The following is a 10,921-nucleotide window of genomic DNA, read 5'->3' as shown; positions in this document are numbered from 1 at the left end:
CTTGGTAAGGTCTTGTCAAGCCACAGCATTCCCAGTGCACTGGTACTTGAAGGGGAGGTTGCTAACAAAAAGGTATTATTAAATCCCTTCTGGGTAGGAGTGTGCCTGTCTGTCAGCTATACAGTATCATTTCTAAATAAGAATGTGCTGCTCTTGAAGTCACTTTAAATCACATATCTACATGTTTGATAAGCTTGTGCCTTCTCTCTACTGTGCCTGGTTGCTATGAGCCATCATAGTTTGCTATGGTGTCAGGCAAGATTCCCTAGGGTGCCAAATTACTGTTAGCTGAGTGAAGTTAGTTGAGGGAAGTGTCTTTTTCCCTCATTCTTCAGAACACAGTGTATAATGCACACTGTGAAAACAATCTTACATAGTATTTGGTCCAAATCTTTCACTTTGACGATGGGAAAGCTGAGGCTTGTATAGATTGGGTTTTAACCTAAGGCTGTAGGTACTTGGAGATGAATTGCTCAGATAAGTATCTTTTCCATATGTTCACAGATAGTGTAGTGCTTGGGTCATCCACTGAATTCAGTTTTTATTCCCGAAGGGGATTGAAGAGTTGATTCCCTCGGTGTTGTGTCCTTTGGGGCAAACTTTAATCAGAGTGGTATGTAGAGTGGAAGTAGAAGTGACTTTTTCAGAGTTAAAAATTGTGGATATTCTCTAGTATACAGATCTTCCTAAACAGGTTCATGTAGGATGAAAAACCTGGAGGGTTGCATAAGCCAAAAGTTCCCACCTATCATCTGCTTTTTGGCCCATCTTGTTCTGCTACCCTTACTCCCTACTGTGGCCTGACATGGACATTTCTCTCTCCTCCTCCTCCTCCTTCTCCTTTCTTCCTCTTCTTTCTTCCTCTTCCTCCTCATTTGCTCTTGATAGAGTTGGGATTTGGGACTTGAGGGTAAAAGTGAATATTACTCCACTGGGTTTTCTGTTTGTGATTTAAATCCTTCTAATGTTTCTTGAGTGTAGGACCCATGGGAAAGGAAAAAAAAAAACAGGCTGATTGCTGTTTTTCTCAGACACTGTAGGAACCAATCAGTATAATTTAATTTTCACTTCAGTATTTTTGTTTCCAATATTAAAATAGATTTTTCTTTTAAAAGTTTTTTTAACATTTATTTTTGAGAGAGACAGAGCATGAATGGGGGACAAGCAGAGAGAGAGGGAGACACAGAATCTGAAGCAGGCTCCCAGCTCTGAGCGGTCACCACAGAGCCTGACGGGGGGCTCCAACTCACGAACTGCTGATGATGACCTGAGCTGAAGTCGGACGCCCACCCGACTGAGCCACCCAGGTGCCCCATGTTTTCCTTTTCTTTTAAATGCCTCTAGATACCTCCTCTGTCTACAAAGGATCTGCCATAGTCTAGTACCACAACTTGTTCAGGGGGTGTTTAGGAAATACTATTAATACGTATATACCACTTTATTTGGCATGGCCAGTCTGCATTGGGTCTCTGCCTCCAGAAAAATTTCCTTCTCTCATCTTAACTCTGATCCCTAGGTTTTTCTGGATCAGTTTGTTTATAGCCTTAAATAGGAGTGGTGACTTTTGAAATTATCTTTCTAATTTAAGCCTGGCTACTTTAACAGGGAGGACTAGGTTACCCCAAGATCGTATTATTGGAAACTTAGAGTATAATAGAGAACCTGTGATTCTCCATTTGTAGAAATAGTTGAAGAGTTTCAGTGGTGAGAATTTCACAGACCTAGATCTAGAGAGGTAACGAGAAGGAAAATATGCCTGGACCTTTGTTTCTCTCAAAACATCCTTGAGGAGGGAGAGCACACAGGAATTGTGCTCCGCGAGGCCACTGGGTTGGGCTACAGCAGCCTGTCAGTCTTCAGTCACATCCTCCTGAATGAAAGAACGTGAAGTTGGAATTTATTGTGATATGCAGTGGTTTATTTGCTTATAAACAAAGATAAGGGGAGAGTAGGAAGAGGTGATGAGGAGGGGGGGGGTTTATTGGAATCTGTTGCATCTTCAGCATTTGTTGAAATGTCACTCAGATGATCTTTCTGTGGTAGCGGTATGTGAGCAACAGTCTCTTTGAAAGTGAGCCTGTTGGAGCTCGTTCTCAATGCTTATCCTGAAGGCACTGCTTCCCTGTCTTCACTGTAAGGAGTCCAGCCTGTGGGTTCCCTTTGTATGGAGTTATTATTGTGTTTTTTGTTGATTTTTGTTTCTAAAAAGGAGAGCGGGTGAATTTTTCTGGCTGTCCTTAGAGTGAGGAGATGCACATTTTCAACCTTCTTAGCTCTTTGCTACCAACTTGAGCCAAAAATACATTTTTATTTATTTATTTACTTTTTACAAGATGTTAACCTCGCTATAAACAGTTTGTGTCTTTGTGAGTTTAGGTAGGTCTTTGCAACACAAGAAATCACTGGTGAGAACTGGTTTCCTTCTCAAGGAACCATGTAATATTGATAATTTTACTTCTATCCAGGATGTCACTACACCACAGGAACCTGGCACAGAGAGGGGTTGGGGAGGATATGGAAAAAGAAATCAGTCTATGGGTCTATCCTCTAGGACATATGCTTCAAAAGTTTGGCTGGGTATCTGAGGTAGGAAGGGTACATATTTCAAAAAAAATGTCTTTGTCTCTGTCTTGGTATTTACACTAATGTAAAATTTTTATCAGGAAGATGGTTGTATAATTATGGCTACAAAAGTCCCCTCTCCTGACTTAAAAATCTTAATAAAGATGTATAAATGATAACTGGCTCCTGACATAGGTATCTAAAAGCATAAAGTTGTAAGGTTGTATTTTCTACTGGAGCTTTTCTTCTTTTTTTATAGAGGAACCATAAAAATAATCTGATGCAAAAATGGCAAAAACTGATATTTGTTAAAACTAGGTGGTAAGTACATGGTTATTGGTCAACTTTTTGAAATAATTCATAATGAAATATTTTAAATTAAAATTTTTTTTCAACGTTTATTTATTTTTGGGACAGAGAGAGACAGAGCATGAACGGGGCAGAGAAAGAGGGAGACACAGAATTGGAAACAGGCTCCAGGCTCTGAGCCATCAGCCCAGAGCCTGACGCGGGGCTCGAACTCCCAGACCGCGAGATCGTGACCTGGCTGAAGTCGGACGTTTAACCGACTGCGCCACCCAGGCGCCCCAATAATGAAATATTTTAAAATAAATAGAATCTCAAGAATATATTTCAAAATATTTTAAAGCATTTTAGGGGGAAAAGAGACATTGCTCACCTGGGAGATTGGCTTCAGAATAAGAGTCATTTGAGATTTTGGAATAATAGTTACAGAATTCCTTAGTAAATAAGAAATAGTTTTGGAGATGATCAATGAATAGAAACCAATAACATAACCGGTGGGTCACCATAATTGCATGTTTTTTGGGGGATGGAAAATATTTCCTCTCGAAAAGGAAAGGTTGCTTTATCCAATATACCCTGTTAGACATAACATTTAGTTATACATGGTTTCTAGTTTAAATACTTGAGCTCTGTCTCACTCTCAAAGTCAAGTAAATTACAAGAGCCCAAAACCTGGAATTTAACTAAAGGAAATTAAGATGTTTAGCACAATGTTATAGGTGAAAGAATATTATGAAGGGGGCCTCTTGGTATTTCCAACAATTAAAGTCTGTTGATTTCTCACACTGAATTGTGATTCCTATTATGACACATTCTCATTGTTTCATTTCCATGCCTTACTTCTTGACTGCAAATGATATAATTTTCTGAGATTTTGTTAATTTTAGTTGTTTCTGGGATATCTTAACCCAAATTATAGATGTTTATTTATTTTACAAAGAATGGGAGAATGCATTTTTTCTTTTTCATTTATTTAATTAATTTTTTAAATAAACTTTATGCCCATTGCGGGGGGGGGGGGTGTGAAACTCACGACCCTGAGATCAAGAGTCATATACTATGCCGGCTGAGCCAGCCAGGTGCCCCAAATTATAGATGATGTTTAATCCTTGTTTATCTACTTGTAATTTATTTGAATCCTAGGTCTTGGTTGCTTGATCATTGTTGAGACAACAGAATGATTGAGTAGCATTCTGCATGTCTAAGCAGCAATGTTTTGCAACCTGTGCCCACTTGGGCTAGAAAAAGCTATTGCTTGACATAACTCAAATGAGGAGTTTTAGAGTATTGGGCAATGTCTGTATGGAATCAAATACATGTGTTAAATTGGAGAATACCTTTGAAGATCCTCTAGATGGCAGAACAATTACAACAAATATACCTCAGGAGCTGCTCTAACAAGTGTGGGGAGAGGAGAGTATAGGAGACATGGGATGAGAAGGGGTCTTTCAGCTAGCAGGGCTCCGTGCTTTCTATCTGGACCCGACGAGGTTTTTACATGCTCTAGGTCTTGCTTTTTATGTGCTTTATGTCTTGATGTTTTATCTAAGATCTTGCTTGAAACAATGTAACACTGCTAAAGAAAATGATGGGATGTCAAAGCTCAAAAATATCTTGAGTTGTGTACCCAACATCAAACTGGATGTAATAAAGGCGTTCGTCCACATGCCCTGAGCATTTCTAGAGACTGGAGCTGATTCCACCCCAACACGCATGGTGATGAATTCTAGAACAATGCTGGCCTACCTGAATACCTTCTTAATTTGATTTCTGTCATAGAGGATAATGTGCAGCATGCTTTGGAAGAGATCACCATTGTTGACATAGATTTAACAGATCAATCATGATGATACCATGGCTCTCAAACTTGAAGGAAATTTGACTTAGATACTTGTATAGATTTATTCCTCATGCCCAGAGAACGTAAAATAGACGAAAGATATTTAAGTATGTCACTTCCTCCACTCTCATCTTTGAATGAATCAGGAAACTGACTGTATCTCTTCAATTTCTCTTGCAAAGTGCTTATCCAGATTCTTCTGTAATCACTTTTTGATAGCAAGGCCAATTTAGATCCTTTTGAACAATTGATGAAGTTCTAGATCATAGCATGGTATGGCAAATTTAATTTCCCAGAAAAAGTATAGGGGATAAATTCACAATCCTGTATTTTTACACCTCATGGTCTCATATAGTATACTTAACAGACCAGATCTGTTTGTAGCTATTATTTCAGTATCACTGCTCCAAAATGTTCCCAACATGGAAACTTTTCTGTATTTGTCCTATTTTCTCATTACCAGTGAAGCTGGGGTATATTTTAGAATCATCATTCATCCCCCTTTTTGGTGAAATTATACTTGAGGATGTATTAAGGTACATTTTCACATTCATTTAACAAAGCTATTGAGTAACGAGTTCTGTGCTTTCCTTGGGAATAATGAAATGTATGAGATGTGGTCCTCATTCCTGAGGTCGTCACCCAGGAGGGTGCAGACTTAGTAGGCAAGATAAATATATACATAGATTTAAAAAAAATGTTTCTTTATTTTTGAGAGAGAGAGAGAGAGAGAGACAGAGACAGAGACAGAGACAGAGCACGAGTGGGGGAGGGCAGGGCGAGAGCGAGACACAGAATCTGAAGCAGGCTCCAGGCTCTGAGCTGTCAGCACAGAGCCTGATGCGGGGCTCGAACTCGCACACTGTGAGATCATGACCTGAGCTGAAGTCAGACACCTAATCAACTGAGCCACCCACGCGCCCCTATATAGATTTTCAATGCAATGTAACAGGGTATTGTACAAGAGGTGTTACCGGAAGTGCTGTGGAAGTTCCTGGACAGCTCTTCTGTAGGTATTACCACAGGTTACCTACAATTAGTGCATGCAGAGGACTGTGTCCTTATGGCACAGATGAAGGAAGACCTGTAGTGGATGAAGGCTTGGACTAGAACCATGTTATGTTCTAAGCCTGATAGATGGAGATTTTGCACCAACCAGCATATTTGGGCTGTTGCACCAAGAAGATTCTGTAGACCGCTAAACGTCTTTATTGGAATAATTGAACTGGAAGCTGACTTTTACTACTCAAAGCACATTATTTAATGCAACCTGTATATAGTGATAAACAATAAACTGGAAGGCCTGGTGTATTCTGATGACAACAGTGTAACCTCAAACTATGAGGTTTATAAAAGTAATGTTTTTTGATTGATCTGGATTCTTGAATTATTTTGCTAATGTCTCCAGTGCCATGTGAAACATGGAGGATGGCAGGATCGTCAAACAACTGTTGATAATAAACTGGTAGTAATTAGCCAGTATATAGAACTGGATAAATGCTTTAATAATTCTTGAATACACCATTGTTTCAAGCAAACTGTAGCCGTAGGTAACAAATGTCAGTTTGGCTTGTAATTATTTATGGAGTTCTTATTATTTTTAACATAGAATCTTTATATAGGCTCTGAATCTAGGAGTCTAAGACACACGTGACTGATATTTTGCACCAGGGCTATTGCAACTCATCAAAGGATAAACTACATGTGTTCAGTGAGTTGTGCTTTGTCTTTTGCAGCTAGAGCTGCCTAAGAGATACAGGAGAGATGGTCTGTATATGTGTGTGTGTTTGTAAGAGGAGCTCTCATGTTTCTTCTTTGTTGAACCCTAACTCCCAACTTATTTTTGCAAATTTTTGGTGACGACTTTGATAGAACACAGTCATTCTCCTTATTAAAGAGATATTCCTTTTATTTTATGAGTTAATATTTTCTTTTAAAAAAAATTTTTAGAATGTTTTTATTGATTTTTGAGACAGAGAGAGAGCATGAGCAGGGGAGGGGCAGAGAGAGAGGGAGACACAGAATCCGAAGCGGGCTCCAGGCTCTGAGCTGTCAGCACAGAGCCCGACGTGGGGCTTGAACTCACGGAGTGTGAGATTGTGACCTGAGCTGAAGTCGGATGCTCAACTGACTGAGCCCCCCAGGCGCCCCGAGTTAATATTTTCTTAATTAATGTTCTTAAGGAACCCCCATGTTATCATGTTAGTTCATATGCTATACACTCATTAATTTAAGTCATGGGGTCACTGTATAATTTAGGAGTCCCTTTCTCATTTGGAGAAATTCATTCCTATTTTGGGAGTATTGATAATGTTCTCAATTTCCTGAGTAGTATCAGTATTTCTCTTGGGACCAGGGTGAAATTTTGCACCAATTCCTCTATGTTCTTTTTCCATTATTGTCTGACTGTTGACTGGTACTTTCCTTCCTTCCGTTTTGTCATCTGTGAGTTTTATTAACACGGTGTTTACTCCCTCTTTTAAATTATTAATGAAGTAAACTGTGAAATGGCGCTTTTATCTTTAATAGTTGATGCTGTACAAGTGACAAATGCAACGAAAGCATCCTTCTCTCATTCAGTTCCTGTCGTGCGTCTCTTTAGTGTCTCTGTGACATGACTTGAAATGACACTGCTCGTGTCTCTTTTGCAGCTAGTTCACACTGAAAGGATATAATCTTCTGTTTGATATCACAGCCACTTCTCCAGCTACAGACTGTGATGTCACAAACCAAAGATTATTCTCTCTCAGCAGGAAGAAGCTGGAGAGGAGATGAATCTCCATGATGAACCATCATCCTTATTCAAATTTGGTCATTTCATAAAATTAACCACAATGAGGAGCAAATATACTGGCTAGTTGAATTATCCTTTTGCCTTAAGCTTGAAAAACTTACCATTATACTGGAATGAGAGAAATTCTTTCAAAAATTCTAAGTAAAAATTTGGGAGTTATAATAATGCAGGTATCTGTAAATACCTTTTTATGGAGTTTAAAAAATGTTATGTAGTGCCAGACCCTTTGAGTTAGATGTTGACACGTGAAAATGAATTTTAAGTATGTTTCTAATTTCAGATGCAAAATTATATTGCTTATTGTTTCAGGCAAAAATGACATACCAGTCTAAAAAAAGCCAATCAAGGCACTAAATGGATATACTTTATTTTGACATATGTACCTACTTTTATTTTCTCATGGTTTAAGCAAAAAGTTTATAACTTTTGGATGATTTGAAATGAGCAGAATCTATGGGTATGGTGGTATATATCATTGTAAGGATATGGTAGCCAGAATATTTGCTTCATTTCTATGAAAGAATCCAATATTACATAATCATATTACTTTTATGATACTTTTATATAATACGTGGACATAAAATACATTCTGAATTACACAGACGCAAGTAGGCAACCACTGAATACTTCCCAAGAATGTTCAAAATCTCTTTAAGGTCTTAAATGTATCAACACAAGGGAAAAACTCCCATAAATAAACCAAATCTTCAGGTACTAACATAAAATTCCTTGTCCATCTGTACTCATGAGACACTGAAGTGGAAGCAATTTTCAGTGTTACAAATGATGTGTTAAAAGGTAGTTAATGTTTTTTATTCACTTTTTCACTAAAATGAAGAGGAAAATGTAGATTATTCCAAATTGCTATAGATTTTTTTTGAAAGCTGTTATTTAAACCTCAGTAATTATTATTCAGAATGAATCATTATGGAGAAAAAAACCCCTTGATTTAGATGGGAAAGAAAATGAAGAGAAATTGGGACAGATGCTTACAAGGGCTACAGAGGACGAGGGTCATGTCTGTTCACCCATCACCATCATCAAAGTCATGGAAGCAAAAAGTCCCTGAACTGGTGTACATCAATAATGAGTAAATAAAATCTAGGAAACTTCACAAGAATAATTTTATGTCCCATTCAGTTCTGTTTATTGGAAGCAAATTGTTTGAGCATAATAGTGTTTATCTTATGTTTTGCCCAAGTTAATTAAAAACCCCCCAAAACCTTATTTATGAGTTGAACTAATGATATTTTTCATTTACAAAAGGTAGGCATATTTTCAAAGCATGTCAGTTTGCAAAATAGGATATTATAATAAGGAGAAAAAAGATGCAAAGAATCCTTAAGGATTCAGGTAAGTCTGGATGTAGGTAAAAAACAATACTTTTAGTTAGGGCTGGTATACAAAGGAAGTCATTTGAAATTTCTAAAATAAAGATTTTTCTCTGAGATAAATTGGTGCATTATACCACGACTGCTTGTACGTAAGTTGCTGCTTTCCTTTGGTACTAGAAAATGATAAGTAAATTTCTGTAATGACTTCAGATGCAAATGATGATACTTAAGGTTCTTTAAAGACTGTTTTGAAAAGAGTGAAAGTATCATGTAATTCACTCTACTAATTAAAGCTCTGAAAAAAAGGAAAGAATTTAGTGAAATGGAAGAGAAATTCAAATTTGACTTAAAAAAATTTTTTTTGGCAAGTACTGCATAATTACCTCTGATAACTTTCCTTGTATCATCAGATCATTTCTATTGTTAGGTGTGACTTGCTTTTATTGTTTCCCTTATCTCTTGTCTTCTAAGATAATAGAACTGTATTATTTATTTTAGGGTTTCTTTATGAAAAGATTAAGCTGTGAACTTTTCCTATTGAATTTATATGCAAACCAATATAGTTGAATTTTGCCTAAAAATCTATGTAGGGAATTAAAATTCTGACTGTCCTGTTTTGTGTGTGTGTGTGTGTGTGTGTGTGTGTGTTTAAAAAAAAAAAAAAATATATATATATATATATATATATATATATAAGATAGTCTCTCTAGAAGTCTCATTGTGGAGTGATTTCTAGGGAATTTCTAAAAGGCACTTGGACCTTTTAAAATTCTTTGGCTCCGATAGTTCTTCACATTTTGCTATTTGGACCATTGATCTGAGGTAGAGCTTTTGTGGTACTAAGACACCAGACATCTTTTTGTTCTGTTGTTAAATCAGAAAAATGTCCTTATTTAGTCTGTTAACACAAATATACCCAGTACTGTTACTGTTAGGGTATGAATATCATTCTACTGTGGTGCTGCCTTTTAGTTTGCTAGAGATTGTTTTTCTTGAGTGTGAATGAGAGTGACATCACAGCTTTTTTTTTTTGTAATGATAAAAATCAGTTCTTGAGCTTTCTTCTTTTGCATTAATAGAAATATTAAAAATGCGTTAATTTTTGTTTTACCAAGTGCCCTGGGAATCAAATTTCATTTGAATATGTTTGGTATATAGCATCTGTGAATGGCTCTCGGTGCCCCATTCAGGGTTCTCTTCATGCATGTTTTTCAAGCTATTAAATAAAACAAAATTGGGATTTTAAAAATGAAGACAAAGATGGGACATATCCAATGAAAAATGAATGAGATTTTGGGGATGTTTTTATCTAGTTACGAATGAGTAGTTTATGCAGCATAAGTAAAAGCAAGTGTTTACCTCACAAGGCTTAAATCTGCATAAAGCTTAAGGGAAGGTCGCATGAAATTCAAATCTAGTGGCTCGTGCACAGCATTCAGCAGGTTCAGTTTCAGTAGTCAGGATAGAAAGTAATGTTATAAAATTAGATCTTACCTGGCAGTGGTGTGTGTGAAGCCCAATAATCTAATTCTGGCTGGAAAGAGTAAGCTTCGGTACCTGAAATGCCTTCTCTACTTGGCTTGCGTGTTTTCGTTCACCACTGTGTTTTATTTCATGCAGTGTCTGTCTGTCTGTATTCCTGGTAATCCTGTAGCATTAGGGCAGCACGCAATAGATGAAGATTCCACTTGAATAGGATTATAGAGAAAGGGGGTGAGTTTTGCCTTTCTTTATCCGGTAACAGCAGTTGATCTGACCACAGACAACTTGAGCGTTCAGAACTTATTAAAAATTCATTGAATGTTTCAGCAGTGAAAAATCCAGGGTCCTTGTATAGATGTTTTTACCTTCTGGAAAAGTTCTGCTGTCCATATTTCAGCATTACACGTGCCCCCGGATCAAGTTGCTTTAAAAAAATCACTTGGACTGGATCTCTCTCGGATCTTCTCTTGCACTGTCTTGCTTTCCTTGTGTTCCCCTTTACCAACTTTTCAGTCCACTGGCTTCCTTTTTGTAGAGGATAAGGGGGTCTCTTCTGTCTTCCTTGTGCCTCTGCAACACATAGTTCTGGGACACTGTTTCGTG

The 10,921-nt window shown here is 37.4% G+C and overlaps 2 protein-coding genes across 2 annotated transcripts in view; one reads left to right on the top strand and one right to left on the bottom strand.

The window, feature by feature from the left end:
- Window positions 1–10,429, bottom strand: part of CHRM5 (cholinergic receptor muscarinic 5) — a 95,882-nt gene extending 85,453 nt beyond the window's left edge. The window contains exon 1 of the mRNA XM_045450804.1: window positions 10,331–10,429. The gene's annotated coding sequence lies outside the window, so the exon portion shown is untranslated. The remainder of the gene's footprint in view (window positions 1–10,330) is intronic.
- Window positions 1–10,921, top strand: part of AVEN (apoptosis and caspase activation inhibitor) — a 202,019-nt gene that overhangs the window by 73,565 nt on the left and 117,533 nt on the right. The gene's annotated exons all lie outside the window — the stretch shown is intronic.

The sequence above is a fragment of the Leopardus geoffroyi genome, chromosome B3 (assembly GCF_018350155.1).
Source record: "Leopardus geoffroyi isolate Oge1 chromosome B3, O.geoffroyi_Oge1_pat1.0, whole genome shotgun sequence".
NCBI classification, from domain to species: Eukaryota; Metazoa; Chordata; class Mammalia; order Carnivora; family Felidae; genus Leopardus; species Leopardus geoffroyi.
The sequence above is the reverse complement of the archived record's forward strand: the minus strand, read 5'-3'. Positions and strand labels throughout refer to the sequence as shown.